The 16,472-nt window shown below is 46.5% G+C and overlaps 1 protein-coding gene across 11 annotated transcripts in view; it reads right to left on the reverse strand.

Annotated features, from left to right (window-relative positions):
* The window catches only part of COA1 (cytochrome c oxidase assembly factor 1), an 813,838-nt gene that overhangs the window by 716,320 nt on the left and 81,046 nt on the right, over positions 1-16,472 (reverse strand). The window lies entirely within an intron of this gene.

The raw sequence follows: 16,472 nt of genomic DNA on the forward strand, positions 1-16,472 counted from the left end.
TGTAGTATTGATTGGGCTGAAATAAGTCATTTTACCAATTTTTTCAAATTATATTTTTCTATTCCATGGTCAAACAATTAAAAGACACCCTGCTCTATTTTTGTTAGGTTAGCTTTTCATCTTTTCCTGAACTGGTGAACAATGAGTTTAGCATGGTATGGATTTTTGCAGCACATCCATGTTTAACCTATGTTGTCACTCATACTTCTTTGGTCAGGATAAGGGACATTATGAAAGCACAGAGGAAGGGTGAAAGGTATCCTTTGCAGGGGGATTGGAAAGGTTTTACCTGTAATATGTTTTCATTGATGGCTCTAGATGGCTTTTAGGTTGTTCCTAGATAGCCACCCACAGAAGCCACTGACTTTATTTTGTTTTTAATCCTTTCCAACTAATAGGTTAGCCAGAGGTTGAACTGTATAACCCCCACCTACACCTATCCCCAGGCTTGCTAATCCACAAGATCACAATTGGGAGAATAATTGTAAGTTTTACAGGGCCAGAGTAGCTACATATGTTTGATTGGTTGTAGGTTGTTTTTCACATTTAAAAAAAACAGAAGGATGCTGGGTATGTACGCCACTACTTTATTGTGAATATTAGGAATAACGCTGGACTATTTTATTTTAAATGCTCACATATTATCTCTACAAAGGAATACATGCACATAAATGCTAAACAAGAGAGTGAGGGCATTAGTAATGTGTTTTTATCTAGGAGTATGAAAGACACTTTATTGCAGGTGCAAAAACTTGTTGGTTTGGTAATAAAACTGTGTAGGGGAGATAATGACAACATCAAAGGTTTATCATACACAAAAGGATAATAAGCATTGATAAAGAGATCCACCCAGTAGGTGTACCCACATCAATATGTCAAATAGTAACCCTGTCAGGTGCTCAGGGGTAGTAGTTTATCTTGCTCTAAAATGCAGAGACTCAACTTTCTCCAAAGCCTTGCTTCAGGTACAGTACTTTTCTCTGCCGCAACACCTGCTACAGCGCCAGGTGGGCATTTAGACAGCCTGTTGTTAGTGGCATTTTGGCTTCAAACATAAACGTAAGTTTCATTCTGGTTTTGGGGCATATGGTGGTGTTTTAGTGACGCACTGTGACCAAAACTGTGCTACAAGAGAAGGAATAATAAAGCAGGGGAGTTGAGAACAGAATATCTGGTTGGCAAGGCAACTAGCGTTCATGGATGCTGGAACCATTAGCACAGTACTTGGACAAAATAATCCAACTATTATCACGTAAATGTACTACATATATACAAGATACAAATGACTTTATGAGGAGATTGGAGAACATAACTTACAACCCTGAAACCGACTTCCTCTTCACCATGGATGTCACAAGTTTGTATACAAACATCACTCATGAAGCGGGTTTAGAGGCCATGGAATGGATACTTTTGACTACCGAGGAAAATGTCCAGAGTGATCACGTCTTTATCATGAAATTACTGAAAAACAATTTTATTGCCTTTGAAGATCGATATTTTGTCCAAATTTCGGGCACATCAATGGGTGCTGCCATGGCCCAGAGCTACGCCAACATATACATGGCATACCTAGAAGAGACTAAAGTCATCCAAAATCCTAGACGGAATAACAAACTCAAGTGTTTTAAGAGATTCATTGTTGACCTTTTTGGAGTCTGGGAAGGGACTGAGGAAGAACTGAAAGAATTCTTTGAGTACATGAATAGCTTGGCTCCAGGAATTAGATTCACACATAAATACAGTAAAACCTGCATTGAATTCTTGGATGTTCACATATATTGGAAGTCAAACAAAATAGTAAGCCACACCAAATTCCGCAACCTTAGCCCGTACATGGCCCCTAATAGCTCAACCCCTAAAAACAAGGCAGCACTTGCCACACCTGCCATGCACCTTTAAAGTCAAGGACTATGGATACACTGCGGTAGTGATCTTCAAACTGTGGGGATGGCACCCCTAGGTGGCCAGGAGGTTTTCCAGGTGTGGAACATTTGGGGCTCACCATAAAGGTTTGGATACACTGCACGAAGAAATGATCCAGTAATATTCTAGGATTACAACACACACACACTTGTCCCATTTTTCAGTTCAAATGACACACTGATGATGAATCAATTTGAAACATCATACAGCTGCCTATTTTGGGGCCAGACCAAACTGCCTTATGGCAGAGCCCTCTATAGTGTTTATAGACGTATCACAAGATTTACTGGCAATTCCAACAACTCTCTTTGTCCTGATAAAGGCTTACAATTAAAGCCGAAGTGTGTATTGTATTCATGTCTACAAGTGACTTTTATATTTATATTTGTTTAAAAGTCCTTGATTGAATATCTCTGAAGATGGCAACGATGAATTAAATGTTTGTAAAATGTAAATAGATTCATTCCGAACTTTCCCTCAATGCCCCTAGTAATTATTCTCACCAATGGTACCCTCTAATATGGGCATTTTTGTATCCTGCTTATAAACCAGATATCGCACTTCATACCGCCTTGGTACACCTTATTTTGTAAACTGACAAAACTTGTGGCATACATTGGCTGCAGTACGGATCATTTGTTTGTGTTTTCCAGAATATCAACCAACGAGGGGGTGTTCTCTTATATATATGCAAATCAGGTTTTAGGATGCAGGGAGGTTCTGCTTCAATTGAAATTATTGCCAGCGCGTGACTGACCCATGCTCCTGCTATCCTAGCTCCCCACTGACTACAATCCAGCCACCCTAGCTCAGTCCTACACACTCCCATACTCCACCCTAGCTCGGCCCTACCACAAAGCTCACTCCAGCCTACCGCACCCAGCCACCCTAGCTCTGCAATGACTTGCTTAACCTTGCTACTACCCCCCACCCTAGAGCATCACTGCCTGTCATTTCCACCGTAGCTCAGCACGGCCTTCCCCCACCCACTCTACCTGCCACCCCAGCCCACCTCTGCCTTGCTCACCCCTGCTACCACCATCCAACCAAGGGCAGCCCTGTCTACCTTTCCCCTCAAGGATAGTGCACCCATGCTTACCCCCACTGCCCTAGCACATCCCTAATGAACACAAATGCCCACCTTAGCTCACTGCTGCATACAATACACCCACCCACCCTAGCTGCTCACCAATACCTACCTCCACCCACTTGAACCCACCTTTCCCCCACTGGCTCTATCCCCACTCTGTACCCCTATACACCCAATGTACCCCCTCTCTGTAACGCCACCCACCAATCCCCCACTCTCCCCAAACCACCCACCCTACCCCCACTGTGTCTATGCCCACCCACCTACCCCGACTCTCTCGCTATCCCCACTCACTCATTCTAAACCCACCCCACTCACCCACTCTACCCCCACTCAGCCACACTACCCCCACTGTCTCTAACGTCAACCATTCAACATACCCCGACCCACACTTTACCCCCACTCTCTACCCCACTCCCTCTACCCCCATTCTCTCTACCCCCACCCACCCTACCTCCACTCTCTGTACCCCCCACTCTCTCTAACCCCAATCCATCCACCCTAACCCCACTCTCCCTACCCCACTCTCTCTACTCCCATCAACCCCCCACTCTCTCTATCCCCAATTTCTCTACCCCACTCTCTCTACCCCACACACCCTTGCTCTACCCCCACTGACCCTACCGCCACTCTATCTTGTTTTACCAACGTTATGGGTCTTGTCATAAAGGAGTCCAAAAAATATAAATGCACCAAAAGTAATTATACTTATTGTATTTATTTTATTGAGGATTTACCCGTCGGGTCTGAATTGCGTGTATCAGGTGTGTACATGAAAAGTGGGGAAAGCGAGCAAATGACTTGTGGATGATGGGGAGTTTACGTTATATACATTGGGGACATAAACATTATGGACAGTAGTCAGAGGACACTAGAAACGGAGAGGTTAAGCTGCATCAAAATGTTACAACCAGGTAGTGTATGTTAGGGGGGAATAATATGGGAGTAGGTAGAAGGCAATCCTTTTGGAGTGAGGTGATGCTTAAGCACAGATTTGGTGTGAGAGCGAGTTTCACATGGAACAGAAGGGAGTTCTAGAAGAGTGGGTATAGGATATTGGAGTATGAAGGAGCGGAAGCAAGAGGAGGAACAGTGTGGTCGAGGGACCGAGGTTGGGAAATGAACTTGAGCTGAGGGTGTGCAGGGTGAGTAGTAAGAGAAAGTGTTAGATAGTTATAAGCCCATGCAGAGAGTTATAAAACAAGCAGTATGAATTTAAAAAGGAACTGTTTTTTAGGGAAAGCAATGGAGGCAGTGTTTGGAGGTGGGAGAAGAGCGGGCAAGATTGCAGACACGAGTGGTGAAGTAGAGTACTTTGTCAAATGGGGAGAAGGGGTAGAAGGGAGATCCAGGAGGCTGGTGCAGCGTTCAAGGTGACTGAGTACTAATGTAAGTATTAGGGTTTTAGTAGTAAAAAGTGAGGACAGAAAGATATTAAGCAGGTTAATCTAGCCAGAGTTGAGGTTGAGGTAACAAAATGGTGAAGGTTCTGGTTCCTTACAAAAAGGATCCCTTTGGGCAACAGGAGAGTAGTTTAGATGTGAAGGAGATGGGAGATGGACGGAGGGAATAGTGGAAGCAGGAAGGTAGATAACTTCAGTCCGGGAGCATAAGACAACAAAGTGCCAAACAGTGATGAAAAGCAAACAGACAAGCAGATATGAGAGCTGATCATGAGTGAAAGCTGGGAAGGAGAAGGTTTATGTGGTCAGCAAAGTGGTGGTACGAGAAGCCAAAGGAGGAAATCTCTTCCACTGGGGGTGGAGGTGTAGTGGGTGAATATTATGAGACCAAGTACAGAACCATTAAGAACACAAACAAGAAAAGAGGTTGTTGAATGAAAGGGAGCTGTATTCTAACAAATGAAGAACCGGTGAGAAGGGTAAGAGATGAGAAATGCAAGAGCTGTGTCTGAAGAAGAGAGGAGTGGTCAACTATATTGAAGGCAGCCATGAGATCAAGTAAAATTAGAATTAAAGGAAAGTCAGGAGTGATCGGCTAAAATGAGAACATTCAAGATGTGCATCCTGGCAGATTCGATTGAGGGACGATTGCAAGTGCAAAATCCATACTGAAGGGGATTGCGATGGTCATTAGAATCCAGGTGAGAGATCCTATTGAATGGGAGTCATTGGAGAATTTTAGAATAGTGGGGAAAGAGAGAAACCAGTCTGAAATTGAAGTTCACTTTTATTAAGTACAAGGAGCTGAGGGTGGGGGAATACCCATCAGGACAGGCACAACCAGAACAGGGATGTTCCAAGATCACAAATAGCATCAGGGTGAATCAACCGAGTCTGTGAATTCCCTGCTCTAGAAGGAACTATGGTCTGAAGTTCAGAAGTCTAGGTTCTAGTCTAGAAAGCAAGGTTTATTCGGGTATCTCCTCAGGAAAATGTCCAACAGAGTCACTCGCAGTGCTATGGCGATATATAGTGTGCGTGTAGTTTATGTGGTCTGTGTGGGTCCGTTCCTCCACTTGGGTCCTATACTTCTATGGCTGCGTTGCCCCCTGGGGAGGTGAGATGGCCTACTGTGGTCTCTGGACCACTCATGCTGACAGGGGCTTTGAAGTGGGTAGGAGCTTAGAACTCACTCTATGTAGGGGAAATAGATACCGAAGAAAATGATGCAAAGAAAGAAAAGGCGTGAGTTTAAAAACAAACATGTGAGCTTCAGCCTGCGGACAGCATCTGAAAAATGACACATGGAAGGAAATGTGTGATGTTAGCATATGTGAGGGGTCAGAAATGAGAGGCAGTCCCAAAGTTGGAATGTTTTCAACAACAGACATCTTTATTAAAGAAAAGGGGTTGGATAAAGGCCTTTCTGTCCCTAACTTAAAGAATATTTCCCTTCCTAGAAAACTAAAACTAAAGATCAGTCTATGCCTCATTGTCAAAATTATGCAAACTGTCTTTGTGTCCAAAACATATCTGACCCTCACACTAAAACAATCAAAGGTGCAAAGTAAATGTCTGTTTTGATTTAGCAAAAAGTGTGTAAAAACCAAAAATGTGAAAATTCAACAAACAATTCTTGAATCCAGGAGGTGATGCCCTTCCCCTGAATTGTTGCGGTGGGCCCTCCCTGGCCCACCGGAGCTTGAAAATTCAAAAGGCAAGAATGTACACGTTCGGAGGTAACACTCCGTTACCGATCCAAGGCGTCTTTGTCGCACCGGTTGCCCATGGTCCCAATGCGATCAAAGCTCGATTCTACGTGACGGATGTCAGCCGCCATTCCCTCCTGAACTGCGCCGCGTCAGAAGCCCTGAATATCGTTCACTTCACTTTGGCTGTGTACCAGTCGGACATAGAACAGCTCCTGGACAGGTTTGAAAGCCTCTTTCAGGGAGTAGGTAAGCTAAAAGCTGAACCGATACGCCTGCACATTGACGATACTGTAAGGCCCACCATTCTCAAACATAGGAGGATACCATTCCATTTAAGAACGCAAGTGGAGAAAGAGCTACAAACCCTGATGGATATGGACATTATAGAAAGAGTAGAAGGACTCACGCCATGGTTATCACCAATCGTAGTGGCACCAAAACCCAAACAGCCAGGTGCAGTCCGCATCTGTGTGAACATGCGGTTGCCCAATGCCGCTTAAAAGAGGGAACATCACATCATCCCGACGTTGGATGACATTATCAGTGAACTACAAGGTGCCAAGTTATTCTCAAAGTTGGACCTACGTTCCGGGTACCATCAACTTTAACTACACCCGGAATCACGGTACATCACGACCTTCACCACCCACGTAGGGGTTATATCAATTTAAGAGACTGAGTTTCGGCATATCGTCCGCCGCCGAAGTGTTTCAAAACACTATCAGGGGATCGCTGGCTGGCTTAAAAGGGGTCCTCAACATGAGCGACGATATTCTCGTCTTTGCGTCGTCTGAAATGGAGCACATGAAGGAGGTTAGAACTGACCCTACAAAGACTGAGCAAACTAGGCTTGACCCTGCACCGAAGCAAATGCAAATTCTTCAAAGACCGCATAGAAGTTTTTGGATTTGTCTTTCATGCAGGGGGAATCTTGCCCGACCCAGAGAAGGTCTGCGACATTTGCGAGCCAACAGCCCCAGAGTCGCCAGCAGAAGTCTGCAGCTTCTTCGGCATGGTAAACTACTGTAGCCGATTTACCAAGGGACTTACGTCACTCTCAGAACCCCTCTGAGCACTAACGAAGTATGACATGGCCTGGACATGGGACAAGAAAGAACAGAAGGCGTTCCAGGACATCAAATCAGCGTTGTCGGATCAGGACACTATGGCCTACTTCGATCCGGCAATCGAGTCAGAGATTGTGGTAGATGCCAGTCCCGTTGGCCTGGGGGCAGTACTGCTACAGGCAGGCCCACAAGGCAACATGCGCCCTATCGCCTATGCAAGCAAGGCGCTATCCGAGACTGGGAAACAGTACTCTCAAATAGAAAGAGAAGCGCTCGCAATACTATGGGGTTGTCGGCACTTCCGCCTTTACATTCTTGGAAAACCAGTGGTAGTGGTCACCGATTACAAGCCCCTTATCCCCATTATGGCCGGGGCATCCTCAAAGCCTCCTCCACGCATTGAACGCTGGATGCTGTCATTTAAGAGTACGGGGTGAAACTACAGTACAGGCCGGGTACCAACAACCCTGCCGACTACCTGTACCACCATCCGAACCAAGGACGGGAGCAGGGCCAAGGGGAGGTCATAGCGTGTCAAGAAATAGTCCACAACATTGTGGAAGTGGCCATGCCTATGGCGCTGGCTCGTCAAGACATCGTCAGAGCTTCCAATGAAGATGAAGTGTTCCAGGTCATTAGGACAGCCATAGGAAGCAGGGAATGAAGGAGGTACTCGGCAACAACGCAAGGCGAGAAACAAGAGTGCAACGGGACATGCAAGCATTATGGAAGGTGAGACATGAACTATCAATTTCAGAGGAAGGCCTGCTCCTACGGGGCCGACAGACAGTGATCGCAAAAGCACTGGTGCTAAAAGGTGCTAGAGCTGGCACACACAGGACACCAGGGGTCCGCCAAAACAAAAGCTAGACTGAGGCCGAAATTGTGGTTTCCTGACCTGGAAGAGAGAGTGGATGAACATGTGCGGAGATGCCTGCCGTGTCAGGTCGCAAGTCCAGTAGAGAGAGCACCCCCCACCAAGTCCATGGAGAGGAGCGAGCAACCGGAAACAGTCCATGCAGACTTTGGATCGACAGATAGAGGAATGTACTTCTTCCACCGCATGTGACCACACCATCTTTGCGCTAGAGAAAATGTTCGCGACCCATGGGTTTCCGACGGTCCTATGCTCAGATAATGGGCCACCGTTCCAAGGCAGTCAATTTGCAAAGTATATGGAGGAAAGGGGAATCCAGCACAAGAAAGTGACACCACTCTGGCCCCGGGCTAATGGAGAAGTAGAGAGATTTAGGAGGACTTTAAACAAGACATTTCGGATCTCTGCAAATGGGGGTGGAGAACTAAGGAGAAACTTATTTGAGTTCCTACGAGAGTACAGAACGACCCCACACCAGTCCACTGGGGTTCCCCCAGCAGAGGCTTTATTCAGATGATGTCCAAGGGGTCTCATCCCCGAACTTGAAGGCAGAGCACCAGGAGTCATTGATGATGCGCGGGTTAAACCTAAAAGAATGGCCATGAATGAAAAGGAGAGCGAGAGAAGACATCTACAAGAGAAGGATGCGGCAGTGGGTGACATTGTGCTGGTCAAGAACCGTCATCTGGAGGGGAAAATGTCACTCGCCTACGAGCCGCAACCCTTTAGAGAAACACATGTAAGAGGGTCAATGGTGACAGCGGCCAACGGGCGAGGAACCGTAACCAGGAACAAATCGTTCTTCAAGAAGGTCGACTCGAGTCCCGCGGATGAACCACCTGAGGGGACATTTCAGCCAGGGGCGAGGGAAGTTCAGCAAGAGGCAACGGAACCCGAGGAACATGGACCTGATGAGGAGACACCACTGCCGACCTTCGGGAGTAGCAGCCGGTACCCAAGCAGACAGGGTCGACAACCCCCTGCTCGATTTAAGGACTATATCATGGACTCAGAGAACTGAGCCATCAGCAGCCAAGGTTGGGTGACTCACATTGAGTCACAGTTATGTTATATGTTTGGTTTCTGTTTTAAAGAAAAGGAGGGATGTTACGAAGTGAGATGCGTTACGCATGCGCGAGCCTCGTTTGGGCTCACGCATGCGCAATTGTAATAAACGCGTCCCGAACGGCAGTTGCTGCCGGGACCTTGCAGCCAGCAGACGCATCTCCGATCATTCTGTGTGTGTGTGCGAGTGTGGTATGCAAGGCGGCCCGAGGCACTCACAACGGCCTAACAATATACACTGCACGGGTGTATATGAACACTTTCATTTAAACCAAAGCAAGCAGCTTCAACATCCTGAAATGTTGAAGCTGCTCACTTTGGTGTATAGGAACGTGTTAATCTGTGTTCTCCACAGCATTTTCGTAAAATAACAAATCTGTTGTTATTTTACAAAAATGCTGCTGAGATTGGATTGCGCCCATAACAGCTCAAAACAGGTGCAATCCTCACAGATCACTGTTGTGCTCTACGAGGACGCCCAGGCCCACTTGAGAATAGTAGTGGAGCCTGGGCGTCCTCTTTTGGTGCAGTCAATCGTGCTGTTTAGCACCTTCACTGCGCCAAGTTGAGAATAGAGCCCTTAATGGATTAGTGCCTACATTCTGATGGGTTGGGAGGTGCAGTGGGGTGTGGTAGTTGGTGTGAATAAAAGATTCTCTGCAGGAGTGCTTCTGAAATCACACATTATCCTTTTATTGGCGGCCCCCCTACTTTTGTCTGGTCTGTGCCCCCCCTACTATTGTCTGTGGACCCCTCTGTGCCCCTCCTAAATTTGATTCCTGGCAACGCCACCGTTGGTGCTCACTATTGCACTGGTTACAAGCGCTATGAGAGTTTGCCTGTCAAGTTGCGCACATCGCAGTGCTCAGCAATACGTAGTCTCTCACAGATGTACAAGTTTAAGTGAAATTTCAAGAGTGCCAAATCTAAGGACTATAAGCAATTCTGCTGAAATCCAGGGCTCAAAAGGGATCTTGGCACAGGCTCAACAGAGCTCCCCTTCTTACCATCATTCCATGCAGCAATATAGGGTTTTTCAGCCACGAGAACTGCCTTATCAAGTCAAATATAACTACCTCTGACACGCACAATAGACCGATTTTCATTTAGTGTTGCGGATGGCTGTGAGCCTGTTGAATTCGATACAAGGGTCAGCCCTAGCCAGTATAGCCAATGGATAAGGATCATGGGAGTTGTAGTCCAAACATCTGGAGAACCAAAGGTTGCCGACCCCTGCCTTAGAAGGTGGGGGATTCTGAAAGACCCCCCATGTTCCTTCAGGACAGTAACTAGTCATCAGTAACAGGGCCACTGTTGGCAGCCTCATGTCCTGAGCTAGAGTTCTGTTACATGTTAGGTAGGGCATCCATGGCTGCCTGGAACCAAATGTAATCAATCTTTTTTGACAGAAGCATCTACTTAGTCTGATGGAGGTTTGAGAAGGAGTGGTGAGTGCATAAAGTCATGGTCAATATCCCGAATAAACACTTTGTTATGGGAATGCAAAACTAGCATCGCCCACACATTGCTCCTTTGGAAAGAGGTGGCCATGGGCATGACATGTATATGTATGGATAGTTAAAGATATGGAGCAGGTAGTGGTATAGAGTATGAGAATTGCCTGTCAGATAGATCATTAATCCAAGTATAGGCCCTGGTTTAGTTCAACCCGCCATTCCCAGGATTACCAAATATGCACACAACTTATTTTGTGCACGTACGTTTTATACGAGAAACTAGTTGTTAATGTATGCTTTAGGATTTGCTGTTCTTTTATTGTATAGTGCCTAAAGAAGATTTGGAAATTGAAAATATAGGTGCCATTAATCTTGGGTGTTCTGTTGTTATCTGCCATGAGATAGCCGTCTGTAGCTTGCTCAATGAGCATTGACTGAGGGTTCTATCCAGCTAGTCATCCGATGGTGGCCAGTAGAACTTGAAATTCCTGGCAGTGATCATTGGCTGGGGCTGTTGAGGGCAGGGGATGAAAACAGAGCACCTCAGAGATGCCTCTCTGGGTGGTTCCCCGAGGAGGCTGCCATCCAATGCCAAGAGCAATGAAGGCTGATGTAGATGCCTGCCAGGGAAAGAAAACAAAAGAAAAACAAAAAAGTGAAGAATTACCCGGTGTGTGAGCAACGCGGATCACCCTTCAAACAGAAACAAAGAATGTTAAGCGCGGAGCAAGCAGAGCTCCGTTAGAAACAGTTGTTAATCAACCAGACCCACATATCGAAGGGTCGAGCCAGCGCTGCGATCAGGACCACTCAACACAATACCTGGTTAATCCGGTGTTCTCAAGTGGAGCCCTATTGCCTAGACGGGCGGTGCTCACCCAAATCACTGCTGCAGGCTTATTATCGACACGGTGCCCTGTTGCCAAGAGGGGCAAAGCAAGATATCAATATTCAAATCGATAACTAAACAAACCAGTACAGCAGCATTCCTTTGTCTGCCTTTCGTTGAGTGGTATCTCTGCCGGAGACAGCAAAGAAGCGCCTTAAGTATTTAAAAAGGAAGAAAAAGTGTATTGATGTGTACGCCTACACCCGTCGCACAACACGTGCGTTAGATCTATCTCCTGATACATTTTTGGGAGGTACTGTAGAGATCACCCTTTAGTGGCCCTATACCTACTTACCTAGTCATTCCTATCCCCTTCCCTTCTGCATCGCCGGGTTAGTGTTCAGATTACTAGAGTACGTTTGCGTTTTTTTACAGACTTCTTTTGTGCAATTTTGTAAATGGAGGTGATGAATATAGAAATATAATCATTGTTTTTGTGATGGTACAGATTTGCCACCATGCCTCATAGTCAGGCACCATCCTCATGGATCAGCTTCAGGTAGCCAGATGAGCGGAGGAAAAGGGGATTAAGTCTGAACATTGGTTTATTATAGGTGACGTCCCATGGAGTACATCCCTCCACTAGTTGCTCAAGTTGACAGAGTTCTAGGGTCCCTCATCGGCCAGGTCAAGTGGCTGGGTAAACCCTGGGCCTAGCTGGGACCAGTATACTAGTTTGCTGTGGCCCCAGAGATGTCAATCCCGAGACATTGCCCCTTACCTTTCATGGAGGATACCCAATAGTGTCCTATCCCATTTCGACCCTGAACACCTGGACAAGGTTGCAAGCTAGTCCACCATCCGTTCCCAACCCAAGCCCTGCCTACAGCTATACCCAGTCCTCATGCAGCCCCCAGTGTAGGTACCATCAGAGCTGCGCACACAAGCACCCCTACTTCCTCTGAGCCTCGTGTGCATGAGAGTTGTATAGTTGACAGCATAAAGGTGCCAGATTGATTGCTTCCTAGGCCGTGACACAGGAGACATCGCCACACCATCCGAGCATGGCCCCAATGTCGGCCAGAGACCCTTCTCAGAGGAGAAACCTACCCTGAAAGGTGAAGAAGAATATCGGATCTGGACAGACCAGACCAAATCAGATAATCCACGACCGGAGAGCTCTTGACCGGGAGAAGTGGTGATGTGTCTTCAAGAGCGTGCAAGGTTCTGAGATGAGTCATCCAGACCCCACAGCAAAGGATATAATGTACTCGCTGGATGGAGTCTTTTGAGCCACAGAATCCGGAGCTGAGCTATGGTGAAGTAGTACGCCATCTGCCTACAACCGGGTGACAGGCTCTCAGCAAGTCTGGCCAGGACTGAGCCAATTGCTCGGCTGGCTTTCCAGCGGAAGGAGGTTGAGCCAAACAGACTCAACGGGGTCAGGCAGCAAAAAGTCATGGACGGAGCAAGACCACTGCTGCTGATGTTTATGCAACTGCAACTCAGAGAAAGGGCTCAGAAAACACCTTCTGTAGATGAACTTATCTGGGAAGTGTGTACTCTGGAAGGATGGATAGAGGAAACAGTGGATAGTCTTCCCAGTCATCTGGTGTCCCCCTATCCAGCCCTAGACTATGACCGGAATCGTCAAGTTAAGGAATTGCTTCTGTTATGTCTATCTTAACCCCTCCATACCCATCTCCTTTCCTCTCAACAGGTTTCTAAATGTATCTATAGCCATGAATTGGGACTATTGAGGATCCAGAATCTAAGGGTAACGACCCAATTTGATCGTATCAAACTGTCCGTATTGACGTTTGGATCGCATTGGGTGTTACTGTTTTGTGCGCGGTTGAAAATACCAAATATGAAGAGCAGGGGCTGTAGGGGTGTCCCCCGCTCTCCATGATCCGTATTTTCAGGTTGTGGGGGTGTCCCCTGCATCCTTAAAATTTGCAGCGGGGGACAAACATTGCTCGAGCCCTCCCTTACAATGAACGTTCAAAACGGGAACCCGGGCCATTTACCCACAAAAATATTGTTTGGGAATAAACCACCCAGATCCTATTTAAGTCCATATATTATTGTTACACAATCTTGTTATGAAGTTAGATTGCCCATATCAAAGCCTTGAAAAGGACCAGAGAGGTCGAAAACACATGTCGTTGGGGCACATTAATTTGTTTGTTTGAACAACAGCTCGGACACTTTATTATGTCCATGTAACCTGCACAATGCTTGAGATCTGATTTGCATAGACTGCAAGCTCAATTTTTACATTCAAGAACATTTATGATTATGGAACGTCACAATTCTACTGGTGTCCAGTATCTAATTCATGGATGCTACTAGACACTGATGGCTCGCTGCATTGTCCACATACAACTCCAACCTACAATACCAACCTAGGCACAGTACGATTGATGCTGATGACCTCTCTCGGAGGCCTCGTGCTCTGCCGGGAAATATAGCTGGATTCACCTACTGAAATGAGGTTGTCTTCAGCAGGAGTCAGAGCTATCTCCCAGAGTGCGAGTCAGCAAGAGCCAGACAGAGCCAGGGGCGTGGACTGCCTTGGATACCCAGCTGAGGCTCTGCCAGCAGTTTACTGCATCACCAGTCCGGAGGTATCAGAGCTTTCATGTTTGACCTGAGATGAGATTGGTTTGTCTCAACTATCGGATGCTTGCATCACTCTATTCCTGAAAGCCAAAACCAAGGGAACAGATGTGCTCAGGGATGTCTTGAGACCCAGAGCAGGCAGCAATGCGGAGGGAGTGGAAGACACTTGTGCAGAAGGGTGGAGTCCTGTAGAAGTAAAGCAAACTGTATACTGGCTTTTACATCGCTTGGGGCTACCGCAGCAATTCCGCCAAGCTGTATTATATGAATTCCACAACCACCATGGTCATCTTGGCAGTGACAGAGCCTTTGAGTTGATCCGCTCAAGGATTTTCTAGTCTAGACTATCAGTGTTACCAGGAATACCTTGGCTTGTCCTGCAGTATATCCCTCACCCAATTTCTGGGCCCATGGACCTCGTCTCTCAGTTTGGAGATGGACAGGTGAGGTGTGCAGAACATCCTTGTGTAGACAGACCACTTTACTCGGTACGCATAGGAGTTCCCCAAGAAAGACCAGTCCTTAATCGTAGTTTCCCGCATGCTGTGGGAGAAGTACTCTGTGCACTACATTGGCTGGCCAGGATTCATTCCGAACAGGGACTAGATTTTGAGTCAATACTCATTAAACAGCTGCTGGAGCTGGTTTGTATCAAGAAAATCCAGGCAACTCTGTTCCACCGTCAGGGGGATGCCCAAGTGGAGAGGTTCAATTGCGCTCTCTTAGCGATGCTGGGATCCCTGTGGCCGGAGAAGGCCAGGTGGAGTGAGCATGTGGCAGTGTCCAGTTAAAGTACCAAATTCAAAAGGATCGAATGCCAAAGGTGAGAGTCAATTTGACCTAAAACAAAAGGGTCGAATTTTTTTGTTTTTAAATATTTTTTTTTTCGGGTTTCCGTTTTTGAAAAAAATGTGTTTTTTTAATCACAAAAAAGGGGATTCGGGGGGGGGACCCCCCCAAAAAAATAAAAAAATAAAATTCGTCCCTTTGGTTTTCGGTCCTTTTGATTCGACCCTTTGGTCATTCGAAACTTTGACGTAGAACCGCATGTGGCTACCTGATCCATTCTTATAACTGTACCAAGAATGATGTCATCAGGTTTCCACCATATTGCCCGATGTTCGTAAGGGACGCCCACCTGCCTGTAGACCTTTGTTGTCGCGTATGCCGTTTCCCGGCGCCTATATGTATGGTGACATTATATATGTGGACAATATTACCTGAAAGCTCTGCAGATGGAACAAGCAGTGAGAACTACGCTAGATAAGTAAAGCAGATTAAACCTCAACTAGAGCAAGCCCATCAGCTTGCCCAAGGCTCCTGCAGAGAAGACTGCAGAAGGAAACAACCGCTACTAAAACACCAGCAGCAAGTTCCACTCTCTTCAGGTTCGCAATTGTTCATTGATCTGCAGTCTGGGAAAGAGGACAGAACAAGCCAAGTGAAAAGTGTGAGTCACAACTGTTCAAGCATTAGTTAGGAAAGTTCACAGTCTACCGACTTTGAGAGGAAGGACAGCCAAGGAACATCAAGACCCTGCACCGGAACCACCTGCTCCCAGTCAGGGATGAGGTCAAGTTACAACCGGCAGTGACAGAATAGACATGGTCCAAGGGGCCAATGACTAGAGAGCAGAGACGCTGATAGGCCAGAAGAGAAAGACCCTTTGTTGGATCAAACCCCGGAAGCGCCTCAAGCTACTGAGACCAACGGAAGGCCAAATGGAAGCCGATGATGAAACAGGTGGTGGAAGCTATCAGGTTTTGGCATCCAGCACAACGCTTTTATGGACTGAGTTCCCCCACCCATGAGTCCAGATCCCACTCTAGGGGATCTGATCCCCCAACCTACAAGAAGTACAAAGGCAAGCTGTGGCGATGCTGAGCTCCACTTCGGTTCAACAACTGTCTGTTGCGGTCAATTTATACAATTAACAGTGTAACATATTGGCAAATATCTCCAGGACTAGGCTTATGAGATGCACAGAATGACGTCAACAAGTTCAATAACTCGATGAACATTAAAACTAGGCTTGGCATAAAAGAGGGTTATATCCATCCTAAATATAATAGTGGGTGTTATAAAGGATACAGCTGTATCGCTAAAGCACACTTGAGTTCTATTGTTGTCTTCCTTTATTTAGTTTATAAGTGTACAACAGGACCTTTTGATGGTACTCCTCTCCTCGTTTACGTAGCCCACAGGGATGTAATTTCACCAAAATGCCAGGGGTAGTGGAAGTGACATCACACGACCCTTGACCTCTGATGACATCAGCGGAAGCAATGTCATTTCATCCCACCCCGAAGTGATATCATGGGAAGAGATGGAACACGACCTTTCACCCCTTGACAAAACAGGAAGCGGCATCATATAGCATTGTTCCTAAGTACACTACGAAAAATAGGGTTAGGATATCAC

Source organism: Ambystoma mexicanum, chromosome 5p, assembly GCF_040938575.1.
Source record: "Ambystoma mexicanum isolate Mex_15411 chromosome 5p, UKY_AmexF1_1, whole genome shotgun sequence".
Taxonomy (NCBI): domain Eukaryota; kingdom Metazoa; phylum Chordata; class Amphibia; order Caudata; family Ambystomatidae; genus Ambystoma; species Ambystoma mexicanum.